We start from the raw sequence: 21334 nt of genomic DNA on the forward strand, positions 1-21334 counted from the left end.
GGTTATAATATGAATGTTTTCACTCCTGATGCTGCTGCATCAGAGTGAATTTCACGACTTGTTCATGACAATAAATTCGGGATCTGATTGTGAAACAAGGAGACTAAAGAAGGGCTTATTGTCTTAAAGGAGAGAAATAATGCTTCCTGTGGCATTGTTCACTATTTACAAATATAAATACCTTGCTCTGTATTTCTGTGGATGAACCATAAAATATCAGGTTGTCAATTTAGATGCATCGCATTTTTCACGATAACTTTAAAAGGGGAAATAATATTTAGCTTAAACTGAAGTTGAAATCCTGAAAGATGGTGAATCTCAGTGAGTAGAGTTTTGCCAGTGAATTAGGTTTTAATTTAGAATGACGATTTGAAAGACATTAGTTATTATTCATTACCTCTGTGGACATGAATTGACAATATTTGCAAATTCAGGCTCTACAAAAGATGCCTTTTCTGGGTAATGAGCTCTTTACTAACTGATTAAGGAATGCACATGATTTACCATATGTTCTTTCTCAGAATGACAGAAATCTGATGTCCATTCTATCAACATTTACCTGGCTATCATGACTTTTTCCAAATTACAGTCCAAATTTCCAAATGCAATTGACTGCAGATGTTGGAAATCTGAAATATAAAAAGTGATGGAAATCCTGTAGGTTGGTGACCGATCATCAGATTAGTCTTTTATTGTTTCTCTCCATGTTGCCTGGTACAATCATTGCCATATGTGCTAAAACAGTTGTTTATACATCTGCAAGATAACAACACAGCCTTTTATGCATATGTCTCAGGGCACCTTTCAGTCACTTTGGCATGCGTTTGGTAGAAATGCTGCAAATGTGCCTACTCTGTGCTTGGAATCTGGACTACATGAAACCTTGGACTGACAAGTGACAGACAAATATTCTGCCTCTGCATGACTGCTAGTGACCACTTAACAAGAGGAGTAAGACCAGCCCTCATCCTGTGATCTTCAGCTGCACTGCTATCCCTGAGCTCCCCATCATTTATGTAGTGAGGTCATCACTGACCAGGAACTGAATGATATTTGGCAAATCAGCTCTAAGGGTGCAACAGCAGGGCAGTAACTGGACACTTTGAGGCTCATTTCCTCATCCGTTGAGTGCTCCACTGTTTAGAAAGCTCTATTTATCTCATGGAACTCGAGAATATGCGTAAAATTTGACACCATCTACTAATCATCTTGGCTGCGGACTATCACTGTGATGTGTAATTCAACAAGGCTATTTTGTTAATAACTCTCAGCCTTGTTCCCAACCACTGAGAAGGTCAAATGCAGCATTGCCAAGGGAAAAACTAACAAATAAATTATTCTCCAGAGCACTGACTGATCGTTTTCTTTGCCTTCCATCATTACTGTCATATTAAGATCCTGACTGAATCATCCTATTGTGGAAATGCCCTCAGTGTAATTAGTCAGTTGTCAAATCGAGAACTCACTACAGCCTTTCTATTAACTTCAGCAGCCAATAAAAGGGGCACTGCTTGCTTCAAACCTCTTCAATTCATTCTTGACATTTTGCAGAGTTTTTCTGTGGTTGATTGACAGACCATGCAGTCTCCACATAGATTCCACTGATCTGTTGGTGAAGTCACTGTAGAAGATGAGGATCACCCAGCAGAAATTCATGGCAAGATTATTTTGCTTTATGTCACCTGTTTCAACTCTTCCTCTCTCTTGAGCTCTTGGTTGCTTGAGAATTTTAGTCATTTGAGTCACTTGACTTCTTCCTGTGGCTGTATCTCTGATTCAACGAGAACTTGGAAATGGCTGGAGCTGGTTGAAATTTGAAATAAAAGCAGGAATGTCAGTGGTACAAGGTGGCCCATTAGTTTTTGGATGCTGGCTTTTAGAGAGAAATGGAAGACATTATTAATGGCAACTTAAATATTTGTCGATAAAACAAGTTAATTCAGAGCAAAAATGGATAAAGATTATATTGAATCACAGACTGGCCCTGAAATTTCCAGACAATTTGACAATCATAATAATCATGGAAAGATCAATAAAGAAATGGGATAATTTGTGACTTAATGGCAAAAATATATTTGCTTAGTTTCTCTGGGGTATTTTGCTAAACGTGAATGATGTGCTTGTAAATTTGCTACAGATGGCAGAGGAATCTCCTCACAGGATCCTGGAACTAATATAGCCGACAGCACCAATTACCACCTCGTGTCTCCCAAAAACAATTTGCCTGTGTCTGGAATGAAATTCAGAAATCAAAAGAGACATTGACCATGACTATATAATCCCTTACTTCATTTTCACTTGTAATTTGTTGCAGACTACACTGAAAATGCCCCGACAGTCTTTGCCAGCTCTGACTGGCTCAATTGCTCAAATGCTTATGGCGTAATTTAACTAAAAGACATCAAGAGTGATAATACCAACAGCAATGATTTCTACACTCTTTGGTGTAAACTGTGAGACTGAAAACTTCTCATTAAAACTCACACTGGTACTTGTATTTTATCAATATTGGTCATGTTCCCAAACTGTACACCATATAGAACAAAGGTTAATGTTGGTCAACTGTACTGATCTTTTTTCTACTGCCAAATATATCCCAAAATCCATTAATCTCTTCTAAAATGTGTGTTTTAATCTAGTATTTTCATTTAAAAAAATTTACGGAGAATCTATTATTGAGCAAAAACAAAATTCAGGAGGTAAACTGAACGGAGGAAAATATTTTATATGTACATATATTGAGATGATCCTTTAAAGCAAAGTCTTACATAGGATGGAAAATTTAGAACCCTGACTGCATTACTGACAATGAACACTAACCACAAACACCACTAATAAGAGACCGAGGATTCACTCACCTCTCTGTATTGATGGGACAGAGGTGGAGAAGTTCAGAACCTGTAAGGTCCTGGGAGTCCATATTCCTGGACTCAGCACAATGAGGCAACCATGAAAAAGGCCCACCAACTCCTCTACTAACTAAAGAGTCTGAGAATATTTAATATGTCATCAGATACTCTTATCAAACTTCTACAGGTGGATTATGGAAAGTATGCTGACTGGTTGCATCACAGCCTGGTTTGGTAAATCAAGTGTCTAGGATTGCAGGAAGCTGCAGAAGATAGCAAACATAGCCAGGACCATAACAGGCTCCAATATCCATCCATTACCGATATCTATATGAGGGGCTGCCTCAAAAAGATATCCAACATCATAAATGACCCCACCCATTGGTTCCTCTCTAGTTAAGATGCAATCTGTCCTGCTTAAAGCACCTACCTTCCCCTGAAATGCTCACAATAACCCAGGAACCTTATTTATAATGGCATAATTGATGGACCTCCTGAAACTTTATTTATTCATGGTTTTGGATGCAATTTAAAGAATACAATCTTTGCGGCCCTGTTCTTTAAACTGGCTCCTCGCTTCCTAAACTCATGCTGCAGAACTTCATCCCTTCTCCCATCTCCTAACATCCTAAATTCAAAGGAATATGCACAACATTTACAGCACTAGAATATTTAATCCCTTGATCATCAGTACAATTTTGCAATGTAATTTAACCTTCTTTCAGTAGTCTGGAGTGGGGTCTATTTGTGGCTTGAATAACTGAAGCAGATCAACTTAGGTCTGCATTCAATCGCTTTGGCTTAGAACTAATAATCTATTAGCAATTTCAATTACTTTTTTTTTTCACCTGGACTATAGAGATTAATGATTTGTATACATGGGAGCTTTCGTTCTTCCAGAGGCCCCCAGGTCCTCACTATTAGGAAAACATACTAATTTGTCTTCCATTAAGTCAACAAGCTTAAGCTTTGCTATACTGAAAAAAAAATCTTGGTTACTTCATCTTTCCATGTTTGTTTCTGTCATTAACTCCACTGTATGTGATACTTCAGAAGATTGAAACATCTGTAGAAGAAAAATGATCCTGCCAACTTTTCTCATATTTCTGATAAAAATTATCCTGGAGACTTAAGGATAACAAGGACCTAACCTTTGGCATAGACTTTGAAGAGTGGAAAGGTTTCACTTGAATATTTATGTTTCTCTAGGTCTTATAAGCAGTAAGATGCAGCTAAATTTGCATAATTCATATTAGAATCATTGACCAGCCTATAAACAACTTCCAGTGAATATCTGTATTGTCTGTTTGAACCACTTTTCTTTTATTAATACTTACAAGTCGGAATCAACTTTGAAATTGCATGATGGATAAGAGGACAGGAGAGGTGAGAATTGATCAGGGGAAGGGGTGGCTCTGTGAATGCAGAGCTGGGGGAAAAGGAGACAGAGGGAAAAGTAAAGAGAGAGCAAGAGCTGGATGAAAGGAGAAATAGGAATAGATGCAGGAGTTGGGGGAGGGGGGGGTTGACAGAAACTAGAGAAGTCCATGTTAATACCATCTGGTTGGAGGGCGCCAAGACAGATTATGAGGTATTGTTCCTCCAATTTGCAGGTGATCTCAGTCTGGCAGTGCATGAGACCATGGACGGACATATTGGGAAGGGAAATTGAAAGGGATTATCACTGTAATCCCTTATGGCTGGAAATGCAGCTGTAATGTTCCCATAGAGGGTGTGCGGCCTTGAAAGCTTACCGAGGTATTTAAACCGATTCCTAAACATGTATATGTGGACAGATATACTTGTTCAATGTTGGGATATGGCAAATTTAATATGACCATGAGGTCTTGCTCACAGGTATAGGGAGTACAATGTTGGGCACAGCAAGGTTCGTTCATTTAGGTGCCTTGCCGTTTGGTGTGGCCGATCGTATCTCTCCATCCATCACAGTCTCTGACCCTCTGAATGGTAGTTGTTGCCTCCGCTGTTTCTAACCATGATGTTAATCCATCTATCGTCTTCATTCTCTGTCTGTCCCTGCTTATTTTTCCTTCCAGATGGTGTCTGATGTATATAATGTGTCCATAGAATTTTGATTGCTGTTTTCTGATTCTTTTAAGTAATTAACGTTTTATTTTTGTTCTTTGTAGAAGTTCTTTCTTTCTTATCCTGTTCATATATGATATACTTACCATTCTTCTGAGAAACCACATCTTTGCTACATTGATTCTTTACATTTGTGATGGTCCATGACTCCCGCCCAAACATCATTATAGGAACAACGTAGCAGCTGAGAGTTCAAAGGCAGATGTCAAATGTTCATTAGGATGTTTCTCATTTCTATAAATGCTATTCTTGCTTTTATGTCTATTTCACATTTGTCATCAGATGTTACCCATGATCCAAGGTACTTGAAGTTGTGAACTTGTATCAGGATTTAAATTCCCAATATGATCCTACAATTTGGAGTATCAGTTTTCTTTGATTTTACCATTACTTCAGTTTTCTTTTTGTTTAAAGTTAGGCCAAATCTTTTGCTCTCTGTGTTGATGGTAGATACTAATTTCTGTAAATTTACTTCTGTTTGCTGTATCATCTGTATAGCGGAACATGCTGATATTGTGACCTCCTCAACTTATTCCAGGTAGGTCTTGTATAGGTCTCATGATGTTTTCATGGTACAGGGAGAACAGGTTTTGGGATAGAACACAACCCTGCTTGACTCCTCACTTTATTGGCTGATATTCACGACTCTCGTTGTCTATCCGTATGGCTGCACTTTGTTGACAGTAGTGATACTTGATTATTCTAAGATTTTTTTTCCATCGATATTAATATCTTTAAGCATTTTCATGATGACTTGATGTTTCACTGTGTAGTCAATGAAAGAGAAGGATAGGTCTTGTTGTACTTCTATTGACCTTTTGATGATAGTCCTGAGAATATCAATGGCATTTGATGTTTCCTTACCTTCGACAAAGCCGCACTATTCTTTACTGATCTGTGGTTTCATTTTCCTTCTTATTCCAATCATGATAAATCTAAGTCGACTTTATGTGAGGTTGTGTTGTCCACACTCTGTTGCATCTGGTTTCTTTGGCAGTGCAATGAATAATATCTTTAAAAGATCTTCTGGTACTTTCCCACTGTTATATATTCTATTTAAAATGTTTGTTAATTTTTCTACACCAAAATCTTCATACAGTTCAATGTTATCTGGTCCTGATGATTTCTCCTTTCACATTTTCTTCAAAGCATGTTCCACTTCTTTCAATATTGCTGGGCCCTTGTTGTTTCCAATATCAAAGTTGTCCTCTTGGTCTTTGTTGTCCTATAGATCATTGATGCATTTGACCATCTTTGCATAATTTTTTTTTCCTTTTTCCAGGCAAAAACCAGCCTACAAACAACTTCCAGTGAATATCTGTATTGTCTGTTTGAACATCTTTTGCTTTTATACATCCTGTTGTTGCCCCACTTTCCTTCCAATTTGTGACCTCTTTCGTGCACACATTTACTGATGTTGGTCTATTAACTATTTTTAACTCACATTTGTTCTTCACCCATGTTTCTTTTGCTTCCTTGCACTTGGTTGTTATCTGTGCGTGCAAGGATGCGAAGGCTTCTTCATTTTCCTGACATTTTCTTCTTTGTTCCATAAGATTCAGAATTTCTTCTGTCATCCATTTCTTTTCTTTCCTCTTGTTTTGGAATCACCTCTTAAGCTGCTTCTGTTATGCTGTCGTTGAGGTTTTCCCATTGCTGTTCTAATAGTGATGTTTGGTAGAGCCTCAAATTTGTTTTTCACTGTTATTTTTTTGATGTCAGTGTTTTTACTCGATAGTCCCAAATTCAGCTTTGGCTTTAATCTTGGTCTTTTAAACCGTCTGAGTCTCAGGTACATCACACGGATTATTGGCACGTGATCACTGCAGCAGTCTGCATGTTTTGCATGATTTCAGAGTATTTCTATACCTTCTCCTTATAAGCACACAATCAATCTGGTTTCTCATGTAATCCCCAAGGCTCTTCCATGTCCATAGTTTTCTCAGGTGTTGTTTGAAGACAGAATGACCAATTATATACTCTTTTTCAGTGACCTACAGACTTCCACCTCTCATTTCTCTCACCTATGCTGTTACGCCCAATATTGTTTTCGACCCTGGTCCTTCCTACTTTTGCATTAAAGTCATCTTGAATAATGGTATTTTATGAGCTTTTACATTGTCTTAATGCTGTTTCTAGCTCATTATATAATTGATAATGCTGTCTGCTCTTGGGGGACATAAACTAGAACAATATTAATGTCAAAACATTTTGCATGTAGTTTCACAAGTCACATTCAATCTGATATTGTCCAATAGCCTTTTAATGATTTTGCATGTTCTTCATCTAACATAATTCCCATATCTTTCTCGTGTATTTCTCCTCCTGAATAAACAATGCTATATCCCTCTGAGCTTGTTTTACCACCTCCTTTCCCTGCACATTCCCAAGATGTTGATTTTTAATCTTTTTCATTTCCTGTTTGATGTTGTCTAGTTGACCAGGTTGGTTAAAAGTTCTTACATTCCAAGTTGCTCGTCTGATCTTCTTTGCTTTTAATCTGCTGACAGTCGCTGGATAGCGGTTGAGGTTCACCTGTGGCTCATGAGATCCTCCACCAGATGAAGCTTCTTTGGTGAAACCTCCATTCACATCTTTGAGCTGAGACTGTAGTCGATGTTGAATTCATGATTATACAAGGGAAAAATACTGAAGTGGTTTCCCATTGCCTTCTTCAGTGTCCATACTGGATGGGTAACCTGACCATTGATCAACAGATTCATCTGCCCAGTGTTTTTAGTTTTGCAACCATAAATTCAAATTTGTGGAATTTGCTTGTAAAAACCATCCACCATCTGCAATCCATGGGTTCATGTGACCCTGATTGGGAGGGTAAACAGGTACTGCAGCTTCCCCAAGGGTGACCTGTAGGGTCACCTCACACCTCCTTTTGCTAAGCAATTGCACAGCACCAACACAAACAACAGCAGGGTAGAAAGGCTATATTGAGTGAAACACACATTCTTCAGGAACTTGAATGTAGTAAAAACACAGAAATGCTAGAAGAACTCAGTAGGTCTCGCAGTGTCCATAGGATGTCAAGATATCCAACTGGTTTCAGGCCTGAGCCCTTCTTCAAAGTATGAGTAAAAAGCAGGCATGCACCTCCTTTGAAAGACTGGGGAGAAGGAAGGAAAGAGCACGGTGAGAAGCACACACTAGCAGACAAAAGATGATAATTGGGATGGATAGGAGGACAGGAGGGAGAGATGAGAATTGATTGGGGGAAGGGGTGGCTCTGTAAATGTAGAGTTGTAGGAAAGGAGACAGAGGGATGAAATGAGACAGGGATAGATGGTGGGGGGGGTAATAGAAACTAGAGAAGTTGATGTTAATGCCATCTGGTTGAAGGGTCCCCAAGGAGAATATGAGGTGTTGTTCCTCCAATTTGCTGGTGGTCTCATTCCGGCAGTGTGTGACAGACATATCAGCATGGGAATGGGCCAGGAAATTTAAATGGGTCGTCACTGGGAGAACCCTCTGTTGCCATTGTGCTCAATGAAGCAATCTCCTAGTCTGTGTCCAGACTCTCCAATGTAGAGGACACCACACCGGGAACAATGGATGCAGTAGATGAGCCCTGCAGATTCACCTGGAAGGACTTTTTGGGGCCTCGAATGGTGGTGAGGGAGGAGGTGTGGGTGGGGGGGAGTTTAACACTTCCCTGCAGTCATAGGGTAGGAAGGGGCCATGAGGTTTATTGGTTTGAAGTGAGGTGTGGACGAGGGAGTCATGGAGGTAGCTGTCCCTGTGGAAGGTGGAAAGGGAAGGAAAGGGGAAGAGATGTCATGTCTGGTAGTGGGATCGTGTATTAGATGGCATTGTAGGGCTATATTGATCAGATTCCAGTCAATCTCTTTGAGGGACCCATGAACCACTAAGATACCAAGCAACGGTGCACTAAAAGATCAGGATAATGGAAATAGATGAATATACTGTGAGAAGGTGTGGAATGCACTTACCATAAATATTCGAGTATAATGCGAAAAAAATTCCCCCTTTTTCCCCTCAAAAATAGGGGGGTTGCATTATACTCGAGAGTAAAATTTAAAAATGTTTCTCTGCAGGTGAGCGGGCACGGTAGACGTCAGCGCGACTCGGGCCATCGGGCGGGTGAATGTCAGCGCAACTTGGGCAAACGGGCGGGCGAGCGGCAGCACGACTCAGGTGAGCGGGCGAGCGGCAATGCGAATCAGGCGGCCAAGAGGAAGGGGGGTGGTGAGAGACGCCAGCGTGACTCGGGCAGATGAGAGGAGGGGGGGTTCATATTATATATGGGGGTAAAATTTTACCCCCTTTTTCCCCTCAGAAATGGGGGGTGGCATTATACACGGGTCGCATTATACATAAATATTTACAGTAACACATGAAAACAACTATCCATAGGAACAAGTTGTGAATGAACAAGGCATTTTAAATTTATAGCATATGGCACTAAAGAATCACAAATGCAAAGAGTGGTGTTAAACAAGAAAATCTGTGGATGCTGGGGTCAAGTGCAATTCACAAATGTGCTGGAGAAACTCAGCAGGTCATGCAGCATCCATAGGATGTAAACGGTAATCAAAATTTAATTTGGGCAGATCATGGGATGTTCCTGATAGCTCCCCTGTAACCTTGCATCACAAAACTGGTTTTGATCTGTGAATCACTCATCAATTACCATTCCATCTCACCATTATCAAATTCATTGTACTCTGAATCTTGGGAAGATGTTGCCATGTTGCCCTGTACGTATGTTTTTACTGAGAGATATCGAACAGAAATCTTTTATATTTACAGCTCCTATCTCCAAGAGCTCTTTTACATCCACAGCAGTGATTATTGATCTTGCCCAACATTCCAGGTACTCTGCATGATATTAGCAATGGAATCATAGTCTCCCCAAACTTTCAAGCAGAATATTTAACAGTTGTCTATTGTGCATTTTACACAATTGCTCAAAGCCCAAATTGTGCTCAGCTGAATGAACAAGCTTCCAAGAAAATATTTTTAAATTTGTTATTCTGTTTTGAACTAGCTGCTAGCTACTTCAACCATCCAAATCGAAACAGATGTCAGAGTGCCACTTTTCATTACGGACTGGCAGTACATGCAAGTCAAATACATTTCCCCATACTGACATTCAATGTTATCTTACCAACCTGCCCAAGACAAATTTCATAATTCATACAGAAGTGACCTGTAAAAATGGAGTCTCTCTGCCCAACAAAAAAATATCAAAGTGATCTGTAATCAACAATGTTAAAATTAAGGGAAATTTCTTTGGCAAAACTGTCATTTCCATGTTAGAATGTTAGTGAGAAGGGTTGCTCATCTACTCTACATCAAATCAGAACTTGTAAGTGCGCTCTTTCATGTTTTTATGTTACAATGGAAAAAATAACTATATATAATAAGGCTAAAATGTATCCATAGCATTCTAATATGTGTTTTGGCACATAAGCAACCACCATCTGTGGTTTCCATTTCAAGTGACACTCCACTCTACTTGGAAAAACATCACCAAAACTTTATCGTCTTTGTGAATAAATTTAAAAAAAACCTTTTACCCAACAAAATATGTAAACCATCTTGAGAACGTGATTTCTCAACGGCAATGAAAGCTGGCCTTGCCGACTAAGCTCACATTCCATCACTGAATGAAAGAAATCCCAGCACTGAATTGGATGTCCCTTGAAGTCCTCATTGAGTGATTGAATTAGGCTGCTTTATGCTTTTATTTATAATAATATTTTTTCAAGATGGATTGCAGCAAGCTCTCTGATAATACAGGGAGGTGAGAAGTAATGGACTGGATTTGGGGTGCAGTGAACTCAATAATAGGACCAAGTTTGAAACAAAAAATAACACAATTTCCCACTGCCAACCTACAATTCATTTCCAGTGTAGAATTTGTCACCTGGGGAGATGAGGAGGTGTAAGGTCTGGGTTAGTCACTGGAAGCCGGGAGTGTGAGTCAGATACTCTCAGGTAGCAGCACACGATCTGCTGGGAGAAGTCAGAAGATCGAGCAGCATCAGTCGGAGAATGCTGTCGAGGTTTTTTTTCCCCTCCCACTGATACTGCTCGATCTGCTGAGTTCCTCCAGCAGACTGTGTGTGGCTTCAGATTCCTGCATTGCATTCTCTCATGTGTCTCCAGTCACCTCAAATCTGCATTCTTTCCAGTCACCTCAAGGATTTGGATGTGGGAGGATCAGTGATGGGCAGCAGCTGAGAATATTCAACTGTTAGGATTGTTTAAGAGAGAGGCACTTATTTTCAGAGGTCAGGAGATTCATGGACACCAGGCAAGGCTGTTAGCTGGGGTGGTAGATGGGGTTGCAAGAGATTAATTTTGACAGATTTTGGATGGGTCATTTATAAATATCACATGAGCATAGTGAGATTGAGGGAGTTTGGATGGATCGTTAGGATGGTGTGGGAGGTGGATGCTGAACAGATTTGCAAAGATCTTGAAGCAAATTGAACATATCCCAGGAAGTATTGGACAGAATGGGAAGGGGTGATGGGTGCAATACACAGAAGAAATGCAGCAGATCTTGCAGGATCTGCAGAAAGCAAAAGGCCATCAATGTTTCCTCCCTAAGCCCTTTGCCAGGAATGTGGATTTGAGGGTGATAGGTGGCAGATTTATTATCGAAGGTGGTTGATCAGCTTATGAATGGATGAGATGGACAGTTTCCATGGGGATGGCCTGGATGGATTGATGGGAGTGAGTGCATTTGGGAAGATTGCAGGGAGGCAAGGGATGGGATTGGTAGGGAGTATTGCATCTATTATTTGGGTGTTCTCACCTAGGTGGTAGGCGGGGTTGAAAATATTTTCTGTTTGTGAAGGTGTGGGAGCTGTCAGGAAGACTGCAGGTCAGACTGATAGTGAGAGGAAATGTTGGATGGATCTTGGGATTTTAGAATTTTGTTTGTTGGGATGGCAAGAAACTCCTGGATCTCAGCTGGAACAATGAAAGTATTACCCGTGCAGATCTGACCTTTCACCCTTCCACGCAACAAGGTGCTGGAAGCAGAATGATCACTCATCCTTCTTCTCCATAGCGAGTTAAACTTGAAGTAGACTGGATTGGAGATGGGTTGAACCAGGTTAACAACTCGAACATTTTTAACAATTCACCTACCTGTTTTCTCAACTGATTAGTCTTTTTGCTGTAGTGTCTAATTGTGTGATGAAATAAACTTTAATACACTACAGAGTTGTTAATAAGTCTTTGCATTCATTAGTTTCCTGTAATAAATTACCCAGGAATCAGTGCAAGAAAAAAATCAATTTAAACTTGCAGAAGAGAGTATATTGTTCTCTCTACAATGTAAGTAAACCCAAACTTATCAAAGTATATAGAGTTTTATGGGCCTTGTATCCAACTAGTATGTGCCAATTAAAGTTTGGTAATATGTGTAAATCATTGTCGTTCATGGGTTAGAAAAAATATTTGATCAAATATTTTTCAACCATTCTAAAGCAACAAACGTTTCATCATCAGAAAAGAAAAATAATTCATTTATTGGCCAGCATTACACGTGGGCATTTTTGGCTCTATATTGGTGATGCTTGCAAGTAATGGAAGATCAGAAATGAGTTCTGAGCAGATTAGGACCTGAGGGAGGCAGGATTTTGTGCTGAGATCAAAATACTGTAGACACCCTGACAAAGGTGTGGTTAGCATTTGTTAGCATCCTGGTTTAAGTGCTTAATAAAATGAGAATCGGACTGCTTTATGAAGTAAAAGTTAAAAAGCTGGTGAGATATTCTCAGATTTGTTTCCATTAATGGTATCTGTGGCAAATGGAGTGCAAAGTGACCACGTCCTTCTTTCATTTTCCAAAATTATGAAATGCACTGTATACCTGATTCAAGTGCTTGAAGAGGATGAAGAGTTGGAAAAATGCCAGCACTGCAGTTTGACAGCTCCTGGCAGATGGAAAATTAAGTTAATCAGAGATTTATGAATATGATTTACGTAATTTGTAGAACAGCAGCTTCAGAAAATGTAGGGCCTATGTCAGCATTGTTGAAGTACTCACTCAAACATAATTAGATAGCATAACACTTGTGTATTTCCAATGATCTTAAAGTCCACCGAGAAATTGTGATGGAAAATTAAAGAAAGAGGGAGCATTTGGGCTGGTGTTCTTCCTGTATACAAAAATGGACACCCATGCTCTCAAGGGCGAATGTGAATACAGCCTTGAATGGTTTGTGTGGGAGGGATAAATGGAGCCAAGTAACTGCAGGCTAGGAGAAGTCTAGCTTGCCTCTTCAAGTTGAGAGGGCACCATGCCTCTGTAATAATTAAAAATCCAGAATCTCACCATTTTAGTGGTGGTCTCTAAAAATCATAGAACAATTCAGCACAGTACAGCCCTTTGACCCTTGATATTATGCCAACCCTTATATTCCATACAAAAAAATACTTAACCCACCCTCCCACAGAGCCCTCTATTTTCCTTTCATCCATATGTTTGTTAAATGGCCCTAATGTTTCAGTCTTCACCATCATTTGTATATGGGGTTTGCATTGCTCATGGCTCCAAATGAAAGTTGTGTCTCACTACTGCCAACCATTCAGGTCCTCCCACTCACTTTCCCATACTTAATTAATCGATCTTACATAGCATGTCCTGTATCCAGCGTTCCATCTGGCACGAACAGATCCTGCGAGGCCTACCTCCAGCTTCACAAACTCTATGCATTGTGCCCTGCTTCATTTCAGATATGATACAATGAGAGGCTCGGACGTTGTTTTTGTCTAATTTCAAGAGAAAGCTGCATGAACAGAATAATAAATACAACATTAAAAGAAGCAAAAATGTGGAGTTTTTCTAAAAATTAACAATTAATCATTTTGCATGTTTAGTCATGAAATTGTAGGTATTTGCCCATTTCATTAAAGCGAAAAATGTTGCATTATCTATCATCAGATCACCCTTCAGCCTGTCAAAATTGTTTTTCTGCACACAGGAATATCAGAATTCAACTGGATCAATTGATAAATCAAAGGATAACTTGATCTGAAGAAACTTTTTTTTAACAGAACATGCAAGTGATAAATATCCGAAAATTGTTTTGTGCTAAAAATGTTTTGGTCATTTTTATACGGACACTGGAGAAGAAACACTAGACAAAGATAATATTCTTAATTATAATAATTTGCCAAATTAAATTTACAAAGAATTTCCACTTTTACTTACCAATTCAAAAGAAGAAATTTTTAAAATGTGCAGTTATATAAAAATGTAATTTCTTCTTTTTCTTTCTTTGGCTTGGCTTCGCGGACGAAGATTTAAGGAGGGGGTAAATGTCCACGTCAGCTGCAGGCTCGTTTGTGGCTGACAAGTCTGATGCAGGACAGGCAGACTTGGTTGCAGCGGTTGCAGGGGAAAATTGGTTGGTTGGGGTTGGGTGTTGGGTTTTTCCTCCTTTGCCTTTTGTCAGTGAGGTGGGCTCTGCGGTCTTCTTCAAAGGAGGTTGCTGCCCGCCAAACTGTGAGGTGCCAAGATGCACGGTTTGAGGTGATATCAGCCCACTGGCGGTGGTCAATGTGGCAGGCACCAAGAGATTTCTTTAGGCAGTCCTTGTACCTTTTCTTTGGTGCACCTCTGTCACGGTGGCCAGTGGAGAGCTCGCCATATAACACGATCTTGGGAAGGCGATGGTCCTCCATTCTGGAGACGTGACCCACCCAGCGCAGGTGGATCTTCAGCAGCGTGGACTCGATGCTGTCGACCTCTGCCATCTCGAGTACTTCTACGTTAGGGATGAAAGCGCTCCAATGGATGTTGAGGATGGAGCGGAGACAACGCTGGTGGAAGCGTTCTAGGAGCCGTAGGTGATGCCAGTAGAGGACCCATGATTCGGAGCCGAACAGGAGTGTGGGTATGACAACTGCTCTGTATACGCTTATCTTTGTGAGGTTTTTCAGTTGGTTGTTTTTCCAGACTCTTTTGTGTAGTCTTCCAAAGGCGCTATTTGCCTTGGCGAGTCTGTTGTCTATCTCGTTGTCGATCCTTGCATCTGATAAAATGGTGCAGCCGAGATAGGTAAACTGGTAGTCATGGTGGGGAGCTGGCTGATGGAAGACCTCAGTTTTCTTCAGGCTGACTTCCAGGCCAAACATTTTTATATAAAAATGTAATTACATTACAAATAAACTTCAGTTAGAAAGAGAAATAACACAAAGCTGGAGAAACTCAGCAGGTCAAAAAATGTTCTTTATATAGCAAAGATAAAGATACAGAACCAATGTTTTGGGCTTGGAGCCCTTCTGCAAGGTATGTCAACATGTAGGCAGGTGCCTGAACAAAATGATGAGGGAGGGAGGGGCAGGGGTAGGGGAGGAGTGCAGTGCCACAGACAGGAGATAATAGGTGGATGAGAGAGGGAGGGCACAACAGCAAGCAGGAAGGGGGGGAAAGATATGTGCATGGGAAGGAAAGGAGGTGGAAAGCTGAAGGAATGAAGACAACTTTGCTGTCGTGACATCAACCATCTCAACATTATTCCCCTCTCTGATGTTCAGCCCTCCACTCTCTCTGCAACAATCCCAATCTCATGATCAAAACCTCAGTCAAGAATGGTGCTGTTGTGGGTCTGGTGCACTGATGTCTACCTTGCCGAGTCAGACAATAGCTCTCAGACACCTCTTCCTATTTATCCCTTCCACAGGACCCCACCACAGCACCTCTAGTCACAGTCTCCAACACTATCTCCAACCTCATCACCTGTGGTCACCTTCCTCCCATGATGTCCAACCTCAGTTTTTCCCCATCCCTGCACTGCTCAGTTCTACCTCTTACCCAAGATACACAACCCAATTATCCAGGTAGATCCAATGTTTCTGCATGCTCCTGCCTAATTGAACTAGTATTGTCGTACTGTGACTCCATCTTTTGTCCCTTGGTCCAATCCCACCCTACCTGCATCCACAATACCTTAAGTGCCCTGCATCTCTTCAATGACTTCCAATGCTTGACTGCCTCATTTTCACTATGGACGTCCATCCATTTCCACCTCCATCCCTCATGCAGAAGGTCTCAAAATCCTTTGTTTTTATCTTGACAAGTGACTGAACAAGTCACCCTCCACCACCACCATCCTCTGCCAGGCTGAACAACTCCTTTGAATCATCCCACTTTCTTTATATCAAAGGAGTAGCCATAGGCACCTGCATGGTTCACAGCTATCCCTCTCTGTTTATGGGCTTTGTGGAGCAATCCATGCTGAAAGCCTACATAACTTTTACTCTTTGATATGGATTACATATCCATATGTGCTGCCTCATGCACTCATGTGAGCTTGTCAACTTAATTCACTTTGCTGCCAACTTCCATCCAAATCTCCAATTCATCTGGTCCATCCCCTGCAATTGTCTCCTCTTTCTTGATCTCTCTGTTTCCATCTCAGGAGACTAGCTTTCCACTGACATATTTTGCAAAGCCACTAATTCCCACAACTTCCTTGACTAGTCTTCTTCACGCACAGTCCACCTGAAAGGATTCTATTCTTTTTTTTCCCAATTTCTCTGTCTCTTCCTTATCTATTCCCAATATGAGATCTTCCAGTCCAGATCATCTGAAATGTCTTCCTTCTTCCACAAAGTGACTTCTCCTGCACCACCATCAACTCAGTCCTTACCTGTATCTTCTTCATTTCCTGCTCATCTGGCCAGGCCCTCTCTGCCCCTAGATGTAACATACACAGGATTCTCCTTTTCCTCACTTATCACCTACCAGGCTTTGCATCTAGCATGATCCTCCATGATTTCTGCCATCTACAACATGATCCCACCACCAAGCAATCTTCCCCTCTCCTCCCCTCTCTGCCATCTGCAGAGACCACCCCCTCTGTGACTCCATAGTCCACTCATCCGTTCCCATCATTTGCCCCCTTGGCACCTTTCCCTGAGACCACAGGAAGTGCCACACCTGCGCCCACACCTGCGCCCACCCCTCCTCTCTCACCACCATTCAGGGCCCCAAACAGTCCTTTCAAGTGAACCAACACTTCATTTGTGTATCTGTGGGAGTTATCTAGTGCACCTGGTGCTCCCACTGTGGCCTTCTCGACATCGGAGTGACTGGACGCGGAATGAGAGATCACTTCGCTAAGCACATTCACTCTGTCCACATCCGTGACAAGGATCTCCCACTTCATTTCCACACCCTTCCCCCACACAGACATGTCTGTTCATGGTCTCACGTACAGTCCCACCAAGTCCGCCATAAATTGGAGGAACAACACTTAATTTTTGCCTGGCCAAACTCCAACCAGATGGCATTAATATCGACTTCTCTGGTTTCTGCTAGGCTACTCTCCATTCTTCCTCCCTTCACTTTGCCTTTGTCTTCTTTCTTCTAGCTCTCTTCCCGTTCCCTCTCCATTCACAGAGCTACCTCTCCTCCCCCTGCTTGCTGGTGTGCCCTCCCTCCTCCCTTATCCACCTTTTATCTCCTGCCTTTGGAACTGTGCTCCCTCCCCCTTTTACTCCCACCCCCCCATTCTGTGTAGGCACCTGCCTACATTTTGTTTATACCTTGATGAAGGACTCGTGCCCGAAACGTTGGTTATGTATCTTTATCTTTGCTACATAAAGTACACTATTTGACCTGTTGAGTTACTCCAGCATTGTGTTTTTGCTTCAATCACGGTGTCTGTGAACTTTCATGTTTTACCAATATTTAGAAAGCAATTGTCTCAAATGAATGATAATCCAACATTGACAATTGATTGCTTTTGAACTACAATCCCTGCTGTTAACATGTGAAAACAGTGATCAGTTTGCACAGTAGGGGATAATAAGCAGATAATTGATCATTTAATATTACTGTGAATATAAAGCATTGCTTAATGCTTTGAATGATTCCTACTTCTCTTTCAAGAGTCACAGGACCTTTTACATTTACTTGATGAGATGCGGTTTAATGTCTTGTCAGAAATCAACATCTAACACTTTGCAGTGCTCTCAGAACTGAAATGAGGTATTAAACCAAATTGTGCACTAAAGTTCAGAATTGAAATGGTAATGTTGCCATCAAACTAAATCAAATAAACTGAATTTAAAATGAATGCAGTTTTAATATGGTCACATGCAAAATCCACTGACTGTCTTTGGAGCTCAAGTCGTCCTTCACACCAGGCTTTACATTTTGACTGCTTGGCTTCACGCATTTGCTGTGGAAATGTACTTACAGAACTCTTGTTGAAAGAAAACCGGTAGTTGAAGGGGGTTTGAATGCTTCCTTGTTCAGAAGGTTGACCTCCAAGCACTAATTTTCATTTGGTGCCTTTTATTGCTACAGCTGATGTAGCCTCCTTCACATAGAAAAACCACATAGTAACTGTATGATTCTTCACCGCTGATCACCAGGGCAAAATTACTCCTCTCACTTGGCTTGCTGAAGGAGGGTCAGCTATACTCCTGTCACGGTCTTCCTGAAACTTCTCATGGCTTGACCAACTTGATGGCAAGGTGGGAGGACCACTGCTATTTCTCTTCAAATAATAATGAGTTTAGGGGGAAAGCTTTGAATGCAAGCCTCCAAGTAATATAGGGACGAGAAATTGTGGCTCCATTCAGCCTGCATCTGTATTATGATTTCTCTCCTTGTGTTAAATATTCAATGGCTGATCAAGGTCTGCATGTGTTGAGAAACAACTATTCCTGCATGACATCATGAGGTCTGGCCCAACTCGTTTTGTAGATCCTATTTTCCAAAAGTCTAACATCACCTTGACTCTCTGCTCCTTGTTCTCAGGATATGTTTGGCCATGACATTTTATGATGTTAGTCTGTCTTCAATATGATATTGACATACACTTTTATTTCATGGTCCACAGTTATGAAGACCGTAATACAATTTCCTTTTCGTTTTGAAATAAAAACAGTAAATATGGTCAGCATTCAGCAGATGAGACTGATCTGAGAAGTTGTGTGACTGAAAGGCGGACTTTATTTCTCCGTACACAGTTGCAGTCTGAATACTTCCATCTGATTTTACATCAGATTCCTAGCATCAGCATCATTATTGAATTTCTTGATGAATCCGAATAAATTTCACCTTAATGTGCAGTTTTTTTTTGGAAAAAGGTTTAAATTTTGTTTTGTGCTTCAGGTTGTCAAGATAGTTCTCGACTTCTGGTTGGATGATCATGGGTTAAGAGCAGCAGTCTAACTCTCCTACTTACTTTACACTTCTTCCATCTGCTCATCTCTTTATTGTACAACTCTTCTTTCTTTGGCTTGGCTTCGCGGACGAAGATTTATGGAGGGGGTAAAAGTCCACGTCAGCTGCAGGCTCGTTTGTGGCTGACAAGTCCGATGCGGGACAGGCAGACACGGTTGCAGCGGCTGCAGGGGAAAATTGGTTGGTTGGGGTTGGGTGTTGGGTTTTTCCTCCTTTGCCTTTTGTCAGTGAGGTGGGCTCTGCGGTCTTCTTCAAAGGAGGTTGCTGCCCGCCAAACTGTGAGGCGCCAAGATGCACGGTTTGAGGCGATATCAGCCCACTGGCGGTGGTCAATGTGGCAGGCACCAAGAGATTTCTTTAGGCAGTCCTTGTACCTTTTCTTTGGTGCACCTCTGTCACGGTGGCCAGTGGAGAGCTCGCCATATAACACGATCTTGGGAAGGCGATGGTCCTCCATTCTGGAGACGTGACCCATCCAGCGCAGCTGGATCTTCAGCAGCGTGGACTCGATGCTGTCGACCTCTGCCATCTCGAGTACTTCGACGTTAGGGATGAAAGCGCTCCAATGGATGTTGAGGATGGAGCGGAGACAACGCTGGTGGAAGCGTTCTAGGAGCTGTAGGTGATGCCGGTAGAGGACCCATGATTCGGAGCCAAACAGGAGTGTGGGTATGACAACAGCTCTGTATACGCTTATCTTTGTGAGGTTTTTCAGTTGGTTGTTTTTCCAGACTCTTTGTGTAGTCTTCCAAAGGCGCTATTTGCCTTGGCGAGTCTGTTGTCTATCTCATTGTCGATCCTCGCATCTGATGAAATGGTGCAGCCGAGATAGGTAAACTGGTTGACCGTTTTGAGTTTTGTGTGCCCGATGGAGATGTGGGGGGGCTGGTAGTCATGGTGGGGAGCTGGCTGATGGAGGACCTCAGTTTTCTTCAGGCTGACTTCCAGGCCAAACATTTTGGCAGTTTCCGCAAAGCAGGACGTCAAGCGCTGAAGAGCTGGCTCTGACCCGTACTCTATATTACGCGTCTTTCTTTTTTCTACTTATCCTTCTATTGAAATGACTACAAGAAGCAAATTCGGGAAGAAAGAAGAAATGTTAATGAATCTGACCACAGAGCATATACTGAGGTGCTTAATCAGCACAGAAGGACGATAACTAATGATCTTAAAGAAGTCTTGGGTCAGATTAACGCTAAACTTGAGCAAGTCCAAGAACTAACTGAAGAACATGGTGAACAATTGAGGATGAACTAAGCAACTTAATTCAACATATTGATAGGTGCAAAATACATGCTCTGGATTACGTGACAGTAATCTGAAACTAATGAAGAAAGTTGTCTATCTGGAAGGTAGGAGCAGATGACAGAATTTGCATATCCTCGGATTGGCTGAATCCACAGTAAGTGGGCGAAAAGGAGTCTTTGATCTATGAAGCCCATCGAAGAGGGACACTTGAATATCACAGTCAACATAGAAGAATGTAAAAGATTACTGTCCTTAAGTCACGAAGCAGCACAGCGAATACAAGAAATAATGTCGGAGCTATATAAACGTGGCTTAAAGCTTTCCCTGCTATATCCTGCTCGTCTCCATATTACATTTTCTAATAATCAGAGGAAGTTGGTGCATTCTGCTGAAGAGAAATTACCTAGAAGAAATTATTACTACATCATGTCCTGCAGGAACATCTACTTGAGGTTTGAAGGTGATTGACTATTTTTAACTTTAAGGTTTTCCAACATTTATAACATGACATTTATTGATCGTGTATTGGTTGGTTCTTTCTGTCTGGGCAATTTTTCTCATGTATTTGTTTTTATTTCTGGGATAATAGAAATAATAGGGTTGTATTTATGCAAGTAAGTTTTTTTCCCCTTTTTCTTCTTTTATTTATATATATATACTAAGGAATATATATTCACTTCTCTTTCCATAATATTGGTTCAATATTACTTGAGTATTTTTATTCTTCTTAAATTTATTGAATTACTTATTTTACAGGGAAAAATATTTGAGAAATTTGTAAAGTAATTATTGTTTTGATGTAGCCAAGATAGAAAAATTATCATTTGGAAGAATAGCTTATATTTAAATTTATAGTAATGGAGCTAATGTTAACAAATTCCAGCTGGGAGAATTAATTGGGTGTGAAATGATTTGTTTGGATAAGTTTGTT

The 21334-nt window shown here is 40.9% G+C and overlaps 1 long non-coding RNA gene across 1 annotated transcript in view; it reads right to left on the reverse strand.

Annotated features, from left to right (window-relative positions):
* Nucleotides 1-658: 658 nt before the first annotated feature.
* LOC138752628 (uncharacterized) overlaps nt 659-21334 on the reverse strand; it is a 32484-nt gene continuing 11808 nt past the window's right edge. The window contains exons 4-5 of the long non-coding RNA XR_011350783.1: nt 13584-13738; nt 659-1803 (exon numbers count right to left, since the gene is read on the reverse strand). This is a non-coding gene — a long non-coding RNA (uncharacterized lncRNA). The remainder of the gene's footprint in view (nt 1804-13583; nt 13739-21334) is intronic.

This window comes from Narcine bancroftii, chromosome 2, assembly GCF_036971445.1.
Source record: "Narcine bancroftii isolate sNarBan1 chromosome 2, sNarBan1.hap1, whole genome shotgun sequence".
Taxonomy (NCBI): Eukaryota; Metazoa; Chordata; class Chondrichthyes; order Torpediniformes; family Narcinidae; genus Narcine; species Narcine bancroftii.